Source organism: Tympanuchus pallidicinctus, unplaced genomic scaffold (assembly GCF_026119805.1).
Source record: "Tympanuchus pallidicinctus isolate F22 unplaced genomic scaffold, pur_lepc_1.0 scaffold19, whole genome shotgun sequence".
NCBI classification, from domain to species: Eukaryota; Metazoa; Chordata; class Aves; order Galliformes; family Phasianidae; genus Tympanuchus; species Tympanuchus pallidicinctus.
In genome coordinates, this window is record NW_026294710.1 from 14,209,059 (window position 1) to 14,228,549 (window position 19,491).

General features: G+C 41.5%; 1 long non-coding RNA gene across 8 annotated transcripts in view; it reads right to left on the reverse strand.

Annotated features, from left to right (window-relative positions):
• Positions 1-19,491, reverse strand: part of LOC128079471 (uncharacterized) — a 122,068-nt gene that overhangs the window by 72,778 nt on the left and 29,799 nt on the right. For all 8 annotated transcript variants that reach the window (XR_008206161.1, XR_008206163.1, XR_008206160.1 and 5 more), the window contains one exon: positions 11,833-12,073. This is a non-coding gene — a long non-coding RNA (uncharacterized LOC128079471). The remainder of the gene's footprint in view (positions 1-11,832; positions 12,074-19,491) is intronic.

Consider the following 19,491-nt stretch of genomic DNA (forward strand, 5'->3'; position numbering starts at 1 on the left):
GATGGGGGCTCCAGTGCACCCTTGGGCAGCCCTTTCTAGTGTCTGGCCAACAAGATCCATCAAGAAACTCTCCCAATATTCAATCTAAATTTCCCCGGTACAACACGAGAGCATTCCCTCACACATTATTAACACGGTAAATAAAATATCATAGAAGATGCACTTTTAAAAGTACTCTACCTACACAGCTGGCTGTGCCAGTGTGCAAAGAGCCCATCCGTATCACCTGATACGGAGTAAAGTACAAGAGGCAAAAGGAAAGAACGATCACAAACACATCCTCATAAATGAGCAACAACAGAAGAAATACTGCAGGAAAGGAAGGTCGTTATTTGACACTAACAAGAAAAATAATGGATGACAACTCTGAAATTAAGAAACAAGAGAATCAGAATCAAAACCAGGCACTGAACTGTATCCTACCCTTGATGTATACTGAAATATTCTAGAAACCTAGAATTCTGACTGAAGATGGAGAAGTTGACTTTCAGTTCCTGAAGAACATGTCCTGCAGGTATGCAAGGTTAAATATTTCTGACTATTTTCTATTTTATACCAGGCCTTACATTTTCAAACTCTGCTCTACAAAAACACCTGCACACAGTTCCATCTTCTCTAATACTCAGACAGTTCAGGAGTGGAGATCATTCCTGTTTTATTCCCCATTACTGCACTGCAATCACTACAGAGACATCTGAACCTACCCACCCCTTTACCTCCCGTAGGAAGAGAATTTACACAGTGCTAGACAAGGCATCAATTTTGTGTGCTTTCAATTCTGTAATTCAAATAAATTAGACAGAATAAAGCACAACTCACTCATTTTCACTCTTGAGTCATCCTGAATTTCTGGATTCATGTGTCAGACTATCTGTATGCTCTGAGGAAAGCATCAGAACACAGCAATTTCTTACCATATTCAAAATTATGAAATGCTCATTTTCATTTCTGGAAGTGAAACTTCCAGGCTGGCAGCAGAAACTGGTCATCATTTCCATTTTGTGTTGAAAAAATTAATAAAGCCTCCCCACAGAATATGGTAGTTTTGAATAGTTAGATGGCCACATGAGATAAAAGCAGGCAGAGCCCCTTCTGGCTCGTCCAATTCGTAACTACAGATTTTGAAGAGAACAAAAAGCAGTGTTGAGAGATGAGAGCAAGTCCCTTCACACAGGCCTGTGCCATGGGCTACACATACAACACAAAAGCTACATCCTGCAGCATGTGCTGAACCTAACAGATGAAATACTTATTAGTTCTGCTCCTGATGCCAGGAGAATTCTTCACCTCCTTATAATTCTATTTTATTCCACTTCAGTGCTCTGCCAAAACTCAAATGCATTGTTTTTATGTCATAACCATCAGTATCTCATTTAATCTACCAGGTTTGATTTTCACTCTTTCATGATACAATCCTAGTTCTCAGAACACCACATCCCTTCCAGAAGCCCGGAACACCAGTATTGCTGGCAAAATTATTTCAGGAGAATTCAGCACGTTACTCAGCCTTGTAATTTCAGGACAAGGTGTGAATTGCTCAGCATTTTTCTTAAAACTCCTGTTAACAGAATTAAGAATTATTATTTTTTAAGTCTCTGAGGCAGCAAAGAAATCAGTGAAAACTACCTTTTTCTCCTATCACATAAGAAGGCACGCAAAAAGAGCTCAAAATGTTCTTTTAAAAGTCTAATTTAAATCAATTCTCAGAATACTAGTAGACTAACTGTGCTCTAATACTTATAGAACATTTACATTTAGAACTGTTCCATACATTCCTGTCAGGTCGTCTTTAACAAGGGAAAAAAAGCGCTGTTTTGCATCAGTTTTCCAGCCTCTTCAAGATTGCAAGCATCTGATGTTATCATTAAAATAACTATCTTTGTTTTTAATACAGTGTATGAATTAAACTAAAACATTTCCATATGAGATCACTGCACCAGCCTCTATCAGATCAGCACGCAGTAAAACCAGCAGGAATACTTTCCTACCCATGAGAGCAACACACAGCACTTTCCATTTACTGCTTCAAGCTCGTCATGAATTCGTCCTGAAATGACCTCATGGAGAAACATAGCTGGGACATGTAATGTTTCTCTTTATCAAACGCCTACAACAAACAAAAAGGAGGCATCTTAAATATCAGTTCACAGCTAATAAACACAGGCACGGTCCACAACTTTTGGACCACACACGTGGACTTTGAAAGATGAACATATACATCAAAAACTCTGATGTCTACAGATCGATGCGAGCAAACCGTTACATCTGAGAGCTGCCCAGAGCAGCTGGATGCCCAAATCCAGCATCCAAGCTTCCAGAGCTGCTTATAAAAGCTCACCTTTTACTCTCCTTGCTCACTGGGTACCAAACTCTGCACCAGGAACAAAGCCCACAGCTGCTCAGGAAAACAACTGGACAAAGCAGTATTAATACTGTGCATGACCAGCAGCTGCAGTGACCACTCACCAAATACTTTCCCAGGCCAAAAGCCTCCCAACCATCTTGCACTGGCACGTGGTTCAACTAATTTCGGGTCTTCTGTAGAATGAATAAGGGCTCCAAAATGGATCCCTTCACTGAATTCAAATCTCAAATTGCAGTTCTGTTGATGTATATTTTAACACAACCTGCGTGCTGGCATTATACCAGCATATGGTACACCAGCATACCACCTGTGTGTGTTTAATTTGGAAGAGCTTAAAATGAGAGAAGAAATGCCACTAGAAAAAAAAAATGCTTATACAGAAAAGGGGTGGGTTTTTTTTGGTTAAATGGAGCTAGGTCACTCCAGATCAAACACGAAGATTCCTCTGCACAATTATCTTTAGACTGCTTTTCCATGGCAGAACACCAAGGAATTAGAAATGTGAAGGAAGCCAAAATTTTCTGTTTAGAACAACAGTCACAAAAAGAAGAGCAAGCCCTGCTACTTGCTATTTGAAATTACTTCTGCAAGAAGCAACCTTGGAAAAGTCTCCCTTTAGCTCTACGAAAATTAGACATCAGACGAGGCTCATCATGCAAGCCCTTCCTCACAATCCTGGGGATCAGATGGATCTCACCCTTCACAGTGCTGGTCAGCTGAGAGGAAATACTGGAGTCCAGAAGAACCAGACCTCTGCAGAACCTGTATTTGCATTACAAAATCTGAAAAGCAGTTATTGCAAACAAGACATAGGACATACTGCATCACTGGCAACAATACCTCTGCAGAATCTGAAATCCTTCATCAAGCATCCAAAAGAGAAAGTACCAAAAATATATTACTGAAATAACACTGGGATTCTGCTGAAGGTACAACTGGACAATTTGAAAGAAACAACAAACTCCAAATAAACAAAAACCCCATTATTTGCTGACAGCTTAGAGGTCCTGAAGACTGTGCAGAATTAACCTCTTTCTTCTCATGCAGGCCTCAATTACAACAACAAATCCTTACCACTGATTTCTGTATAAGCAAGGACTATCTGTCCACTTCCTTTAGAACTGTAAGAAATACTCAGCAACAGAGCTGGAAGCTAACATACCCTAAAGAAATCGAAATACTGCCCCACAAATTCCATGTGAATCTTCTTTTCCAAACAGCTAATTCGATCCAAGAACTCTGTATCCTCTCATATGTGGAGCAGACAACTCCTCATGCGAGTATTCTCCAAGACCACAAAAATTTCATGTTAATTTTTCTTAATTCCTGGCAGGCATTCACTGAAAACACCCTTCATCTTATAAGGCCTGACACTATCCCTGAACTCATATCAAATCTACATTTATTTGATGGGAACAAAGTCACAGTGTTGTTGTGGGATCCTTCAGCTCTCCAGAAAGTACCATCTTTCCCCAAATTAAGTTAATGACATGGGACCAGTGAATGCTTTCAGCCCCATCCCAGACACCCCTCGGTGGGCACGTTCAACCTACATACAAACCAAGACCTGCTTTCATGCAGCTGAAATAAAACCCAGCAGCACGTTATGTAATCTACATAGTTTTTAGACCCGTCTGCATTCTGACAAAGCACAGACCTGAGGAAGCAGCAGACAGAAGAAAAGGGAACAGAAAAAGTTCAAGAACCCCAGCCCAAAAGCTGCTAAGGAGCCTGCATTTGCACACTTACACAGTATTGTCCATTCACCCACACAAATCTGAGCTTCAGCAGGTACTCTCCTACTGCTTCAAGTAAAACAGCACGAAATTTCCAGCGACTCAGATCAGTCATTTGGATGAACGATCTCTAACTAATATGCTAAAACACTTTTTGGAAATAACTCAAAAGGTTTTTTTGGGGGGCAGTCTATGAATAACTCCAGAATGACACAAACTCATCTTAGAAACCTCAAGGACAGCTGTATCACCGCTGTCTATACAGAACAACCAGAAAGTGGTAATACAGAAATTAAATCTCACCTTAGAGGAGTGATTCAACTCACTCAATTTCATCAGTTGAAGACATACAGTTCTCATTCATTTATGCATTTTCTACAACTGCAGAACTGCATTGCTGCTACTTTACCCAGATCTCCCTGAGATCTTGCAGCATGAATACAAAAAAGGATTTGCATGAAGTAGAAATACAAGCAGTACCTGACATCTCTAGCATATATACATTTGTACTTGCTCACATTCAAGTACAACTCTATTAACCATACATCTCATGGCCAAGCTGCCCCACTATATTTACAACAGCATTGTAAATATCATTACAGTGATTTATCAGTTGACAGATCTCTACATTTTACCTTAAATTCTACTCTCCCTTTCTCTCTCAGGTCAGCCAGAAAGAGATACTGTCATTTCACCAAAAGACACCATGAGCCTTCATTGCCCTGTGTCATGGGATAAAGTCAATTATCTTTTTAGAAGTTTGTAAGATGCTCTGTTTTGGATTTTATGAAAATAATAGGGATAACATAGCAATGCTAGGCAGTATTTATACAGAGTCAAGGACTTCTCAGCTTCTCACACAGCCTCACGAGTAAGCAGCTGGGGGTGCACAAAGAGCTGGAGTGCATCACAACAGCTGAATCAAACTAGTTAAAAGGATATTTCATACCATGTAGTATCCTGCTTGGCATTAAAAGCTGGGATGAAGGAGGAGAAAAAGGGATGTCCAGAGTGACGGCATTTGTCTTCCTAAGAAATGGTTATTTGTGATAAGCCCTGTTTCTCTGGAAGTAGCTGAACAACTGCCTGCTGGCAGGAAGGGGAGAGTAAATTCCTTGTTTCCCTTTACTCACATTTAGAGTTCGTGCTTCACCCTGTGAACTCAACCCATGAGTTCTCACACTTCTACCTTTCCAATTCGCTCCCCCATCCCTTCTGAGAACAACAGCAAATGTCTGCATGGTGCTGAGTTTCATGTCCCAGTGTTCAAGATAGCAAAACTTCCTCAATCACCATGATGACCACCCTCCAGTTCAAAGGAGCAAAATGGGATCACAGACACCTGATTCCAGATGTCTGCAATGGACTTACACGCATCCTGGGTATTCAGCAACCTGGTACAGCTGCTGTAGAGTGCCTGACCCAGCAGGGTCCAGTCACAACACATCTATCTGACCCCATGGAGATGCTTACAGCAGAACAAGCCAAACCTGCTCTCTGAATTTGTGGCTGGAGGCAGGATCCACAGAATCACAGGGGTTGGAATCACAGAATGGCCTGGGTTGAAAAGGATGACAACAATCACCCAGTTTCAACCCCCTGCTATGTGCAGGGTTGCTAACTACCAGACCAGGCTGTCTAGAGCCACAGCCAGCCTGGCCCTGAATGCCTCCAGCGATGGGGCATCCACCCCTGGGCAACTGGTTCCAGTGAACTTCCAGTTGGAAGGGACTTCTTGGGATCATTCCTTGTTTATGTTCAGTCTCCTGCTATGCTGGATGGTGTAACGTGCTAAGAGGGCTAAAGACACAATCCCCGGAACGTCTTTTCAAGAGGTACTGTGTCACATTGACTCACTTGACTATCCCAGCACATGTGAAAGCTCACAAAGCTCAGATACCCTTCTCCTTCCAACACAAGTAAGCACAGTAAGGAAGGGGAGACACGAGGGAGTCCAGCATGACGGAGGAGCTACATTAAGTCCCAACACATCATTCTTAGCCCAATGCAGAAGACAAGCCAAGGTCCTGTGAAGATAACTGACAGTTACCAGTGACTAATGCTGCTTCTTGAGATTCATGTGGCTTAATTGAAGGATTTCAGAGACATAAATTCCCAGTATTATCAATGTGATGTAAACACTACATTAAGAGACTGTTAATTACCACTTCTTCAAATAGCTCTTAAAACCCACAACAAAGCAGGACTTGATGCAATCTGCAAGATGCATACAGGATCTTGCTCAAAACACTCTCTGCCAAAGAGTGAACCTACCAGTGATTACAACATATTCAAGCTGCGTACTTGGAACAGCAGTATTCTCCACTTTTAGTTATGTAACTAAAAAGGGGAACACTCCAGAAATTTCTAGCATTACAGCCTGCCTTCACAGCACACAAAGAACCAGCATCATCTCAGGTCAGAAGACAACTTACGACAAAATCTAGTAGTAGCAATTAGCCAGGAACATGTGCATTTAACTGAGATATGAGAACTGCCTAGTGATGTGCTGCAACACAGAGAGCACACCTCACACAAATGAAGTCACTTAAAGAAGCTCTGATGAACTGTGTATTGAGACACCACAAAAATTGCCCGCTTTGCTTTAGTACTGATGGAAACAGCCACAGTACAACGAGGAGAAAGGTCTCACTAACAGTTAATTAACACGTTAAGAACACGTCTCTTTCCACACACACACAGAAGGGACTCCTGTACAGATCTCTACTTAGATCTTTGTCATTTAATATGCAACCATAAATTACACTGAAAATTATTAAATGTGAGAACTCAAGTCTACTGAAGAGAAAACACCGGGCAAGTCAAAGCGTTATTCTCAGTCCTTTTTTTCCAGCTCGTTGTAGCATGACTAGGACAGAAAGCAGAAAATGAAATTCAAGTAGATAAATGCAATATCTGTGAAAAAAAAAAAAAACCAAGTAACTACACCCAAAGTGATGGGTTCTAAATTAGTTTATTCTCATTAAGAAAAGCCTTGAAGTCTTTATGAATATGATAGCTTTATGAAAACACGGCTTTCACAAGGGTTGATGATAGCAGAACGCAACTGGATTTCAGGAATAACTAGGCAGAGAACAGAGACAAAGTAAAGCAGCAGCAATTTGATGCTGACTCATCTGCTCCATGTTTGTACCCTGAGCCCGGCACACTGCTTTGCTCCTCCCATCTTAGATACAGGGTGACAGCAGCATGCCAAGGATGAGAGTCAGAAACAGCTTCCACAAGAGGAAAGGTGATACTAGGCAAGATTCCTCAGCCTGACAAAGAAATGGCTGAAGGCAAAGCATATGGAGTACGTGGAGATAACTGCCTGAGCGAGGGGCAAGAGCACTGCACAAACTGAGATGAGCTGTACGCAAAACCAGTCTTCACAACTCTAAGACCTGAAGGAAGACAAGGGGGATTCATATTAGAGAAACACATGGAAGCTATGACGATGTTGTCACAGTTCAGGACTCCAGCAGGCTGCTGGACTCTGCCCTTGGAAGCAGGGCTGCATTCCCTCTTTCTGCACACTTCCTGAAGGTGCAGCTGCCCACTGATACTCAGGAAAATGATTTCAGGCTATGTGTCCTATTTTGAGTCATTATGGGCACTCTTGTTTTCCTGTTACTGAAGTAGGCAATTGCTCAAAAAAGAAAACAAGAACTACTAATAGTTCTGCTGCTAAGGTAACTTCCTACACTTAAATCACCTAAAACCACCGTACATTCAGTAGTGTGAATATTCATTCAATTGCTGAACTTCCCTCCTTCAGCACAATTTTGTATATGCTCCTAACACAGACTGCTGATGATACTCAGTTACTCAGGGTAGCTGAAACAGCAGATGAGTAGGAAAAACTAAAAACGAACAAACCACGAAGATGTACCTGACTGGACATTAAAATACATCAATGAGATTCAGTTGTGAAATTCAAGATATCTGTGAAAACAAGTTTGAAGTAGGCTATGTGGATTAAAAAAAAAAAAAAAAAAGATAAGTCAACAGACTTTGAACTGAGTCCTAGAGAAGGCTGAGTCTATAAAATTATGATCACCGTGGAGAGAGTAAGCAGGGATCAGTCATTTACCTCCATTTCAGTACAAGGAATGGAATTCAGGTTTGAACAGATATGATCCTTCGTTTACTGTTGTCATGCTCATTCATCTGTTGAACCACAAAGTATTACACGTGCTAAAACTTCTTACGGCTCGAAGGAAAGATGAAACAAATTCAGTAGTCAAATCCTGTAAGCTCAGCAAGTTACCCAGCTCAGTCAATCCTCGCACTACAAATGTCTGAAGACCAAAGAGTGCACACAAGGAGAATCACAGGGCTTTGCTCTGTCCTGCACTCTGTATTTACTCAGTTATTTATACCACTGCTGGAAAAAAATGGAGCTCTGGATGTGTGCATGAGAACAGCTGCTCTTTAGTCTCATACTTACTACTTCTCCAAAAATCATTTTACCTTGCACAGGTAAAACGTCCTGAATAGCTGGCAGGTTTTCATCTCTTCCCATCCCTCTGCAAATACACAGATGTTCACAATTTAAAGCTGTGTTCCATCCCCCCACTAAATACATAATTCTGAAGTCTTACACTGCCTTATATTGACGCATCTGGAAAACTTCCTTCATACTTTTCTCATCTCTGAGGAGCCAGAGAGGAAAGATATGGCCCTAAAAATCTTGAGATACAGGACTTTACGTAGAACCCTGACGACTGACGCTCCCAGAAATCACTGCTGAACATCATTTCTACAACATTTTAATGAAATGCTTGATGTACTTGACCGGGCTGACATATCTTAAAATATCCAGTAGAGATGCAGAGATTAGCTGCCCCAGATAAAGCCTAGGCAAGAAGGTCAATTCCTCATTGGAGTTCCCATCTCAAGAAATGGAAGGTGTTTGCTGCCTAACTCTCCTTTCTCCTTATCACCTCTATGTTTTTACTGTTGACTTCTCTTGCCAGAAGGGAAAATTCCCTTTGAAAACCCCCAATCCAAAAAATACCTTGATCTCCCAGCAACAACAGGAAAATGTTATCTTTCTAGGAAGCAGTACTACTTACATGACAAAAATCAACCTGTATTTTAGTCACCCTTCTAGACAACCCCACTCTAGCAGACTCCTTCAATACAGCTGTACCAACAGCACAGAAATTGGAGGAGAGCTATAATAACCAGACAGATAATTAATAAGAGCTTTACTCTATCACTAATTCCCATTTCTTCTTTCAAAAGGAGCTCAAATTACCCCAACATGGAAACAAACATTTCTCTCCTTACAGAAAGAGTACGAAAAAAGTTGCACTTGTTCTAGCTGCAAACAGCACTAATCCTTGATAGCGTGGGTTGCAGAAATGAACTCTATGTTGCCATCTATAATCGCTTAAAGAAATCAGAACTAGTGAACAAATCAATGCTTCTAAGTTTCTACTCCCTTTCCATAACATAAATTATCTCAGAGATAACAATCAGTAAAACAGAAGCTATATTCATAGATAAGAATTCAGTTCTGCCCAGCCACTCCATTTTCTTTAATACAGTCTAACTGCCCAAAATTTGTTTCTATTAAAATGAAAACGTGCATGCTACACTAACAAACCCTCAAGTACTCTTGGTATTGAACCACCATGCTCAAAGTCTGGAAAGACTGCCAAGGTGAGACATCTGAGTTGGAAATAACTGGATTGTATCAGTAATCAAGTTCACATCCACTATATTTCTGGATTAGGAATGAAACATAGAGAAAGAAGTGTGCATACATGAAATTCACACGTAAACACACCCAGAAGTATCAAACATCCAGGCTTAGTTACTGGACTAAATCAACAGTATGAGGTATGTGCCCCAGAAGCTGTCATCCTTTCCAAAGGTGTAGGCTGAGCAGCTCCCTGAAGCTCCCTACCTGCTTTCCACCATCAGCTTCAACGCTGCCTGGAAGTTTCACATTTCACGAGAGTCACCTCACCCACACTATCTGAGGGGAAAAAGAAAAACTGAGGCACTTGGATACGACAAAGATGCTTTCAAAACGTGCCCAGGATGAAGCTCTTCTCCTCTGGGATTGTTGACTCACTTCAATCAGTTGCTACATAACTATCATGTATCAGTCTTACACACATACACCTGGACACTCTTGCACAAGTATACAAGTTACCTTTCAGGGTTACTCATGTTTCTTGGAAAGCATTTGGATCCACATGTACATGCATGCACACAAACAATACCTTCCTCTACTGCACTTGTATGTCAGCTTTACATTATATTCTCCATGCTTGCTGCAGATAGTTCACCAGCATATTTTTTCATAGGGTAAAAGCAGTAGTTCTTCCTTAAAAAGAAAAGCCTCCCTCAGCTGTATATTGAGAAAAGTGAACTGCCTGAAGCAGCATCTCAAAATAAACAATCTAATAGTTAAGCTGTGACAACAGTAAAACTAGAAATAAGTATTAGGGTATAAAATGACAGTCTCACTCAGACTGTACCTACAAACATTAGCTTCTGAGATTCTGTAACAGCTCTAAAAGGTAACAACTTACTAGATTAAATGGCCTTCTACATATATTCCATCCAATCTAAAAGCTGCCATCAAGCAATTTCTATTTCTTCTTGGACCCACCGTATCTAAAAAACAATGATCCTCTTGTGCTGTAAAAGGCATGGAATGTGAAATCCCATCCACATCCGAACAGAATCCCACAAACATTTTGGCAGTAAAAATTTATTATGTAAAGTCCAGATGGTATCCCAAATATTTCTGCTTTAAAATTTAGAATTTTTTTTTTCTTAAAATAAATGACACAAAAGCATCACACCCAAAACAAACTACACAAAAGCATTAAACTAGGTAACCAAACTTAACTGAGCAGTTATTTGGACTATGAGAAGAACGTGAAATGTGGCTTTCTCCATTTAACTTCATTGTCAGAAATGAACAATATTTTTCTATTCAAGTACGTCTGAATGACTGGCAGAGAAGGAAGATATAACAAGCAGATAGGTCCAGCAACATGCTATACTTAAATAATGATGTTTCCAGTTCTATCTAGAGCCTAGGAGCTCTCCATAAACTTCTGTAGTAATGTTTTAAACTTTCAGAGCTGAACTCAGCATTTTGGGGTTTTGTTATTCTGACAGAGCTCTTTTCCTTACCTTCTGGTCCACTATGACATTTCATCTCCTGAACCTGTCTTAAAAATGTTTTTTAGCTTCACCAGAGCAGAACCGAACCTGATCATCGGTTAAATCAACTTGATCGCTGCACACTCTTTAGTAAGCCATGAGATAAAGAAACAGCCTTGACCCTGCCATTTTGCTGTGAACCCACTCCTTTTATATCCACCACTCCACTGAACGCCAAAGAAATCTCAGTGCACTTGGCATGAAGTCTCCACTTCCTATATTTATGCTTCCACTCATGTACACTCCGTTTCATGTACACTCCGTTTCAGTCCTTACCAGCTTAAATTCATCTATGAGTAAAGACAGCAAAAACCATAAAACAGTACATGCAAATGTTTTACTTATGTGATGCACTGTTCACCCACATTGCTCTTCCATTACCATTCTCCAATTTTTAATATATTTGAACAGAAAATTCAACACTGAAGGATCTATGACCATTCTAAGTGAGCTCCGACTGGTCATAAAGGGATTGCTGCTCTTAGACAAACTTTCAGTAATTCCAGACAACAAACCAGTATTCTTTAACTGTGCTACCTGAACTGTGCTGGCAGAATCACATTCGAAACAGCTGAAAACGAAGTGCTCTCTCCAGGCAAGAATTTCGTGCATCTGGCACACCAACACTTCATCCTTTTTAATTATTCCACAGGTGGTTGCCTTGGAAACTGCTGAGTAGCTCTTGGATTTGAGGAATCCAGAATGAGACAACGGCAAGCCTTTATCACCACAGCATTCACATCCATGGTGGTTACAGCAACAGAACAGTCGTGAAAACCTGAAAGAGATGGATAAAATGAGTGGAGTTCAGTTATATTACTTTATGCTTTAAAAAACACAATTCAGTGAAAGTGAACAGTTCACAGTGGATGTAAACAAGGCTTCAGGGAAATACTGCTTATGTAGCTTTGCAGCACAGCATTTCACCTTTGGGAAGGTAGCATGAAAGAAGGAGCTCATGAAGTCAGCTTTCAAGATCAAGCTATTTGAGACGTTCCTCTGCTTCAGCAGAGGTTTCCCTTAGCATCTGCTCAAACTGCCTGAAACTCACTGCTATTGTTTTTCTTCAAATGAAAACAGAGTTAACTATAATAGATCCCACCGTGGATGCTGAATCATCCTACTCTGTATCATACAGCTAATTGGTCCAAACTTCATTTAGGCTTTAAAAACGGAAAAGTTCTGTTTGCTTAGAACACAGTTAAAACCCTAGCAAAACATCAAATTCTGGGCACATATACACATGCACACACCACCCCGCAGAATCTAGAAATTGTACTTTCTATCACTGACCACATTTTGAGTTTTCATTATTCAGAATCAGTTTTCCTAGAAATGTTTCCTAGTTTTCCATTAGTCAACAACAAGTAATGACCTAAAAATAGTTTCAGTGAAATTATCAATCATGCAAATGATCACCCTTGCACCCACAGACTGTCTCTGTTAATAGATCCATAGCGACAGTGAGGCCATCTCAAGCAGTATTGCAAATTGCCTGCGGTGACCTCCAGTAACAGAGACACGGATGTGGGCTTGATCCCACCTTTCCCTGAAAAGTCCTAAGAGCATGTTTGTTAACTCTAGGCTAGGTAGTTTATACTATGAATCGCCTTCACCTATGCTCCCAGGGCTGACTGGTTCCTTTCCCCAGGTGCTCAACCAATGGTTCAGGCCGTGACTCAACAGTTCCCATATAAAGGCTAAGTGCAAGGTCCTACACGTGGGTTGGGGCAATCCCAAGCACAGATACAGGTTGGGTAGAGAATGGCTGAAAGCAGCCCTAAGGAGAAGGATTTGGGGTTGTTGGTTGACCAAAGACTGAATATGAGCCAGCAATGTGCACTTCCAGCCCAAAAGGCCAATTGTATCATCCTAGATTGCCTCAAGAGAAGTGCGACCAGCAGAGTGAGGGAGGCAACTCTGCCCCTCTACTCTGCTCTTGTGGAACTCCACCTGGAGTACTGCATCCAGTTCTGGAGCCCCCGAGACAAGGAGAACACAAAGCTGTTGGAGTGGGTCCAGAAGAGAGCCACGAAAATGATCAGAGGGCTGGAGTACCTCTCATACAAGGACAGGCTGTGGGAGCTGGGGCTTTACAGCCTGGACCAGAGAAAGCTCTGGAGGTTCTTATAGTGGCTTTCCAGTACCTGAAGGGGGTCTAGAGGAAAGCTGGGGAGGAACTTTTCATAAGGGCATTTAGCAACAGAGCAAAGGGAAAATGGCTTCACATTGGAAGAAGGGAGATTCAGACAAGCCATTACAAAGGATTAGCGTTAGTGAGATAGTGGAACAAGTTGCTCAGAGAGGCTGTGGATACCACCTACCTGGAGGTGTAAAAGGCCAGGCTGGATGGGGCTTTGAGCAACCTGGTCTGGTGGGAGGTGTCCCCACCTATAGCAAAGATGTTGGAACCAGATGATCTAAAGGTCTCTTCAACCCAAACCATTCTGTCATTCTGCTGCTTATAGGGAGGACAGACCAATTTCTGCTACAAAATCAATTCTAAGAGTGCAAATCTGTTTTTCTTCTGAACAAGATCCACTACATGACCAATTCCTCAGTTTTAGTCCTTTTCACCCACTTAGCAAGAAGCTCCCACAGAACACAGCATGCAGTTCTCAACAGGTGCTAAACCCTCCCACTTCCATTTGCCTTACACTCAGAGCAGAAGACCAATATCTCAAACTTGCACTGCAAGGCCTGTTTTACCTTGACTTAAATCCTACAGCCTTCTAAAAACAGTTCTCAAAAAGATGAATTCTGAAGGCTTTGCCTGTAGCAGCTGACGGAGTTCATGTATCAACCCATGACATAAAACCATCCCATACAATAATGGTCTTGAAAGCTTTGTCTTTTTTTCCTCTAAAAACACATTTTGGAACCCTCTTCTCTACCCTATCCCCTGACAAGGTGCTCCTTAGAAATATGGAATGCCAGTTTTCCACCTACAGAAGTTTCCCTGTGATGCTGAAGACAGCAGCCAGAGCAGCACAAACAGGGAACCCTGATCCCAGCGTAGTTAGCAACAAGGCTAGCAGCATTGTAAATTGGATAAAGGTAATTCAAATGCAGATAATTCAAATGCAGTGCTGCATTAGGGTCTTCAAAGAAGAATCGAGGAGGGTCAGACTGCCAGAACCTAATGAACAGGATCCGATTCTCAATTCCCTTTTTCCTCTTTGGAAACTGAGTTTAGGTCATCAAGCAAAGCATGCTTGAGCTACTATCACGTCTACAAAGCAGGCTGTTTTGCTCTTGGTTTTATCCACAGCTCTACACTAAGTCCAGAAAAATCTGACCACCTTTTACTGTGCACTCAACACCCATTTCTCTACTTACAGAACAATTTCAAGTCTGCAAGATTTGAAAAGCACAGAACTGTTAAGAACAGGCACACTGCTTGTACTTTTACCACCTCAAGTACACACAAAGGTTTTATGAGTACCAGACTTCCTTTTAACTGCACGTTCTGAATGTTTTTAAAACACACACATCACAGACCATACGTTCAGTACAAAGCAGAGGCAGTGAGAGGGAGCCTTTCAGGTTTCCTTGAGAAATGAAGTTAAAGCTCCCAATGACTCCAGAAGTAGTTGAGTAAAGGCGCAGTAATAATTCATCATTTAAGAGTCCCCAGTAGGAAACAACACAAACTGTTCATTTCAACAATGCCTACTGATTAACTCCTCTTACATCATTTACCCTTACCCTAAACAGAGTCAAATGCTATTTTAGCAAGATCCGTGAAACCTGGATACCTTTTGAGAAAGCTTGTCAGTTCCCATGTTCCTATTTGAAACATAACAAGAAACAGCAGCAATCTTAGGAAAAGTTTTATGGCTGCCCAGAAACCCTCACATATTTCTGGGAAAAGACCCCACATTGTCATGAGTTACCTGTTCTTTAACACAGCATTTTTCAGGGCTTACCTCCAAGTGAAATGAAGTACAAAAGTAAATACAAAGGAATCTCTCCCAAATTATACTGAAGTACAACTTCTAAATTAGACTGCAAAGCCTTCTTTAAACTACACCACACTAAGTGAGGATCACAACAGCACTGCCATTTTACACCAGACAACATGCATCTGCACAATGAATACAGAAATCTAATATGAGCAAGAGTCACCCACTTCTGCCTTCAGTAAAAACCTTAATTGAGAGTTTTAAATGAGAAATACGGGACTTTCCCCAATTAATTCACAGGTAGCCTGAAATTCCCACCCAAGAAAGTTTTTCTAAAGATTCAACAAGAAAATATACAAAATAGGTACAAAGAGACTGATCAGAACATGAGGCACCTTGTCTGGAATGCACAACACCACCTACCTGCCAGCAACCACACAACAAGGAATGAGCAGACAGCTAACAAGGCTGGGAGGCTTGTCAAGTAGAAGCTAAGAAAGCTGAACAAGTGGAGCAGCAGCAGCAGAACATCCTTCAGACAACTGCATGTGGGCACCCCGGGAAGCTTTATTTAAGACAGAGCAATTCAGATAACAGCAGTCAAAAAGCCTGACTTGTGGATACGCAGGCAAGCAGACTTCAAGTCAAGTGGCTTCCTCAAACTCCAAAGCAGTGGTAGGACCTCCAGTGAACGGGGCTGTTAGGAGCCCCTGCGCAAGAAGGAAGGATAAAGAACAAAGTACTCTTGCTTTGTTTCTCAGTTGCAATGGATGTGAAAGGCAATCTGTCTGCTCAGAGAACCTGTGAAGTCAAACGCAGTAAAGTAACTCACAGGTTATCTAAAACCAAATGAACCACAAAAGGAAAAAGATACTTTTAAGTCAAGCATTTACAGTTAACTGCACGGAAGGGAGACGGATGGGGCTTTCAGCAACCTGGTCTAAAGGGAGCTGCCCCTGTCTATAGCAGGGAGTTGGAACTGGATGATCTTAAGGGTCTCTTCCAACTCAAACTGTACTGTGATTCTGTGATATGGTATCAGCATACTGAACAGAGAGAATGCAAGAAATAGTGCCAGATGCTTCACTCATCAGCACTGTTGCCTAAACAGAGCTGGAACCTCTGGAGAAGAAAACATAGCATGCATTTTTATGCAACAACTTTCATTATAGTGAGAGTCACTGGTAAACATCAATACAAACACAAAACGTGTTCAGACAATGCCAGAAGTCCATGCTTTAAGCAGTATCTGCAAGAGATTTTTTTCCACCTATAGAAACCAAAATCACTATCTGACACCCTAGAAGACTAGTACACAATGTGACTGTCTTCATTTTCAATAATCGTGTGAAATCCATCCCCATTCAACCAGAAGCTGGCAAGATAAGAAATACAACCCTGGTAATTGCAGGCCCATCAGTCTCACTTCATTGACTAGAGAAATTCTGAAGAGTGTTCTGTTGACTTACTGAAAAATATATGAAAGACAAAGCAGTCGTTGGTCACAGGCCATCAGGGAAGACCTCACTGCAAGCTACAGCTTCACCAAGAGGGTAATTGGGCACTGGATTATGCTCTGCAGGCAGTGCTCAAAGCACCAAGCTGCTGTAGTTCAAGGAACATCTGGACAATGCTCCCAGACACAGGGTTTGGGTTTTGAGTGCTCCTGACTGGAGCCAGGAGCTGAACTGAGAACTTCTTATGGGGCTCTTTCCAATTCAGGATATTCTGTGAATGTATGTGTAAGGGTGAACTGTACAGTTTTTTCCAGTCACAGTGCAAGGCCTGGAGCCATTCCACCATCCACTGAATAATTCTGCATTGCTGAGCTTGACTTGCTTCTGGGACCTTGCTCTTCAGAACTTCCTGTGCCAATCAATAAGGTGAGTTCTGACTGCCATATCACTTCCCAGGTCTTTCAGCCATGCTTTAAAAAAAGAGCTGTGCTTCCACTTCTCTGCTGAGTGGAACTTTACCAGACAACCACAACTTCTCAAACATGATGGACAGTGGCTCAATAGATTCTCTCAGCAGCTCCCTTAGGACCCACAGAGGCATCTCATCAGCTCTCACAGGCTCATTCCTCGGGCCACAAATGAAAACTCAACAATTATCACAACAAACGTCTCTTTCACATTCATAAAGGTTGGTGATCTATTAGTACGGTGCATGAAGAAGTATTTGTGAAGTGAGAGCTGTCAGTGACACTAAGAAGAAACGCAAAGACTCAGCAGAGAGCCTGGAACGCTTTATATCTACTGCAAAGTTTGCCTGGTTCAGATGCAGCTCATCAGCTACAAGGCCTAGCTCAATATTGTGTCTTACAGCTTCCCATTACCTATTAACTATCCATTTATACCTTTAATACTGAGTTGATTTTTTGGAAGATTTATATATTCTTTTGTATTTACACAAAAATATGCATTTTTCACATATTAAATACAGTTCTGACATACTGTGAATTTGCTCTTTCAACATGCTGAGATTGAGACTGATTTGCTCCACATGAAGCCCATAGAAAGATTGTCCAAAACCTTTTCTGAGTGTCACCACAACAGATATTAAAACTTATCAAAGCAATACTTGGACAACATTTGCTTCTAAACTGCTTTTGCTACATAAACTGCATTTTTTTTTTATTTCAGAGTTCTGACATATGCTGAAATGTGGTTATTTTATGTATGGTTGCAAAGTCATGATGTTAAAGCCATGAGGACCAAGCCACAGATGCAGAAACAACAGGGGGAGCCACCACTGTAACTATTATTTCTAGCATGAAATGGCCAAGAACCAACAGCTGAAACTAACTGCAGCTTCACCATCTGCTATTGAAACAGCCACCAAAACAGGCAGCTAAACTCACTGGTAATTTTTTGCTTGCCACTTCTCATTGCTGACCGTTCATTCCTGCCCCTTTTCCAGCTGTGTTTGTTTACACAGCTCTGCTCTGAACCAGATCTCAGTACCAGCCCTGCACAAGACTGGTGTTGCTGCAGGTTCTGCAGTTGGTTCCCTGCACAGCTGTACAGAGACCAGGCCAGCACTAGGGGCCAGCACTGCAGCCATGCCAGCTGGCACCAAAGCAGGAAGTGACTGCTTGTTTCAGCAGCTCTACCATTTTATGCCAGCTTAAAATTGCTGCAAACTAGAAGCCAGACATACCCAGGTTAGAAATGCAAACAGTACAAAGAAGAAGAAAGCACAGAAAGCGAACACAAATCATTCAACCTTCATTTCTCAGGAACTTCAAAATAAGACAGTGTGCCTTTCTGAAGAAGTTTTTCAACAAATGCCTGCTTATTTTTTAGTCAGTCACAAACTACGAAGCTCAAAGCAGGGATAAGAGTCACACATAATGACCCACAACAGCAGATGTCAGACTAACTGATTCAACAGATCCTTCCTTCCGCCTTACATCTTTGAATGCATGCCTGTCTCAGTTCTCTCCCTGGTTGGCAGATCTGCACGCCTTTAGCAGTTGGAAGCAACGGAGTCAAATTTAATGACATTCCTGTCTGAATACAGTTAGGGGTTGAACCTGATATCTTCATATAGGAGCAAGTTCTAACACTTGATCTTGAATTCATACCTTGTTACAAAGGAAGCAGCAGAGGTCCCACATGTTCCTGTTACTAAGCTAGCAGTGATGAGGGAGAAAGAGCTACGTTGTGCCAGAACCAGTTACCAACCTCGTCAAAACTCTCAGCTGTGAACACAGTGAGAGATAATTTTGCTTGCCACAAGCAGACAGCTTCAGTGAGTAAGAATCCTCATGTACAGCAGCACTAAGTAGGAGGGTCAAATTAGAACTCTTGGCTTTCAGTTCAAGAGTACCTTCCTTCATGTTTTAGAGATACATGCAACTGCTGAGTTACCGAGATGACCTCATTTAAAACAATTTTGAAATAAGGAAGCTTTACATATCTAAACCTATATACTCTGTAAGGCCAAGAAAGATGGAAGACATGATAGAGGGCATGGCAATAAAGAGTGCTGCCTGCAGCCAAATGCCCATGTAATACTTCAGTCTCTCTCAGTCACAGCTATACACACACACTACCTTGGGGAAAAAAAAGAAAACAAAACACTCAGGGTATGTAGGAGTCTATTTCTAGTGCTGCCAACCTCCTCAAAAATTCTATTATTCATTTTAAAATAAAGATTACACTCACTGAAGCACAAGATAGTTACATTACACAGCAATACCTGCCAGGAAAGTAGAAATGGAGCAAGAAGGAACAGAGCAAGACATCAGCATTCTTTTACATTCTCTTCCCCTTGCTTCCTGTAC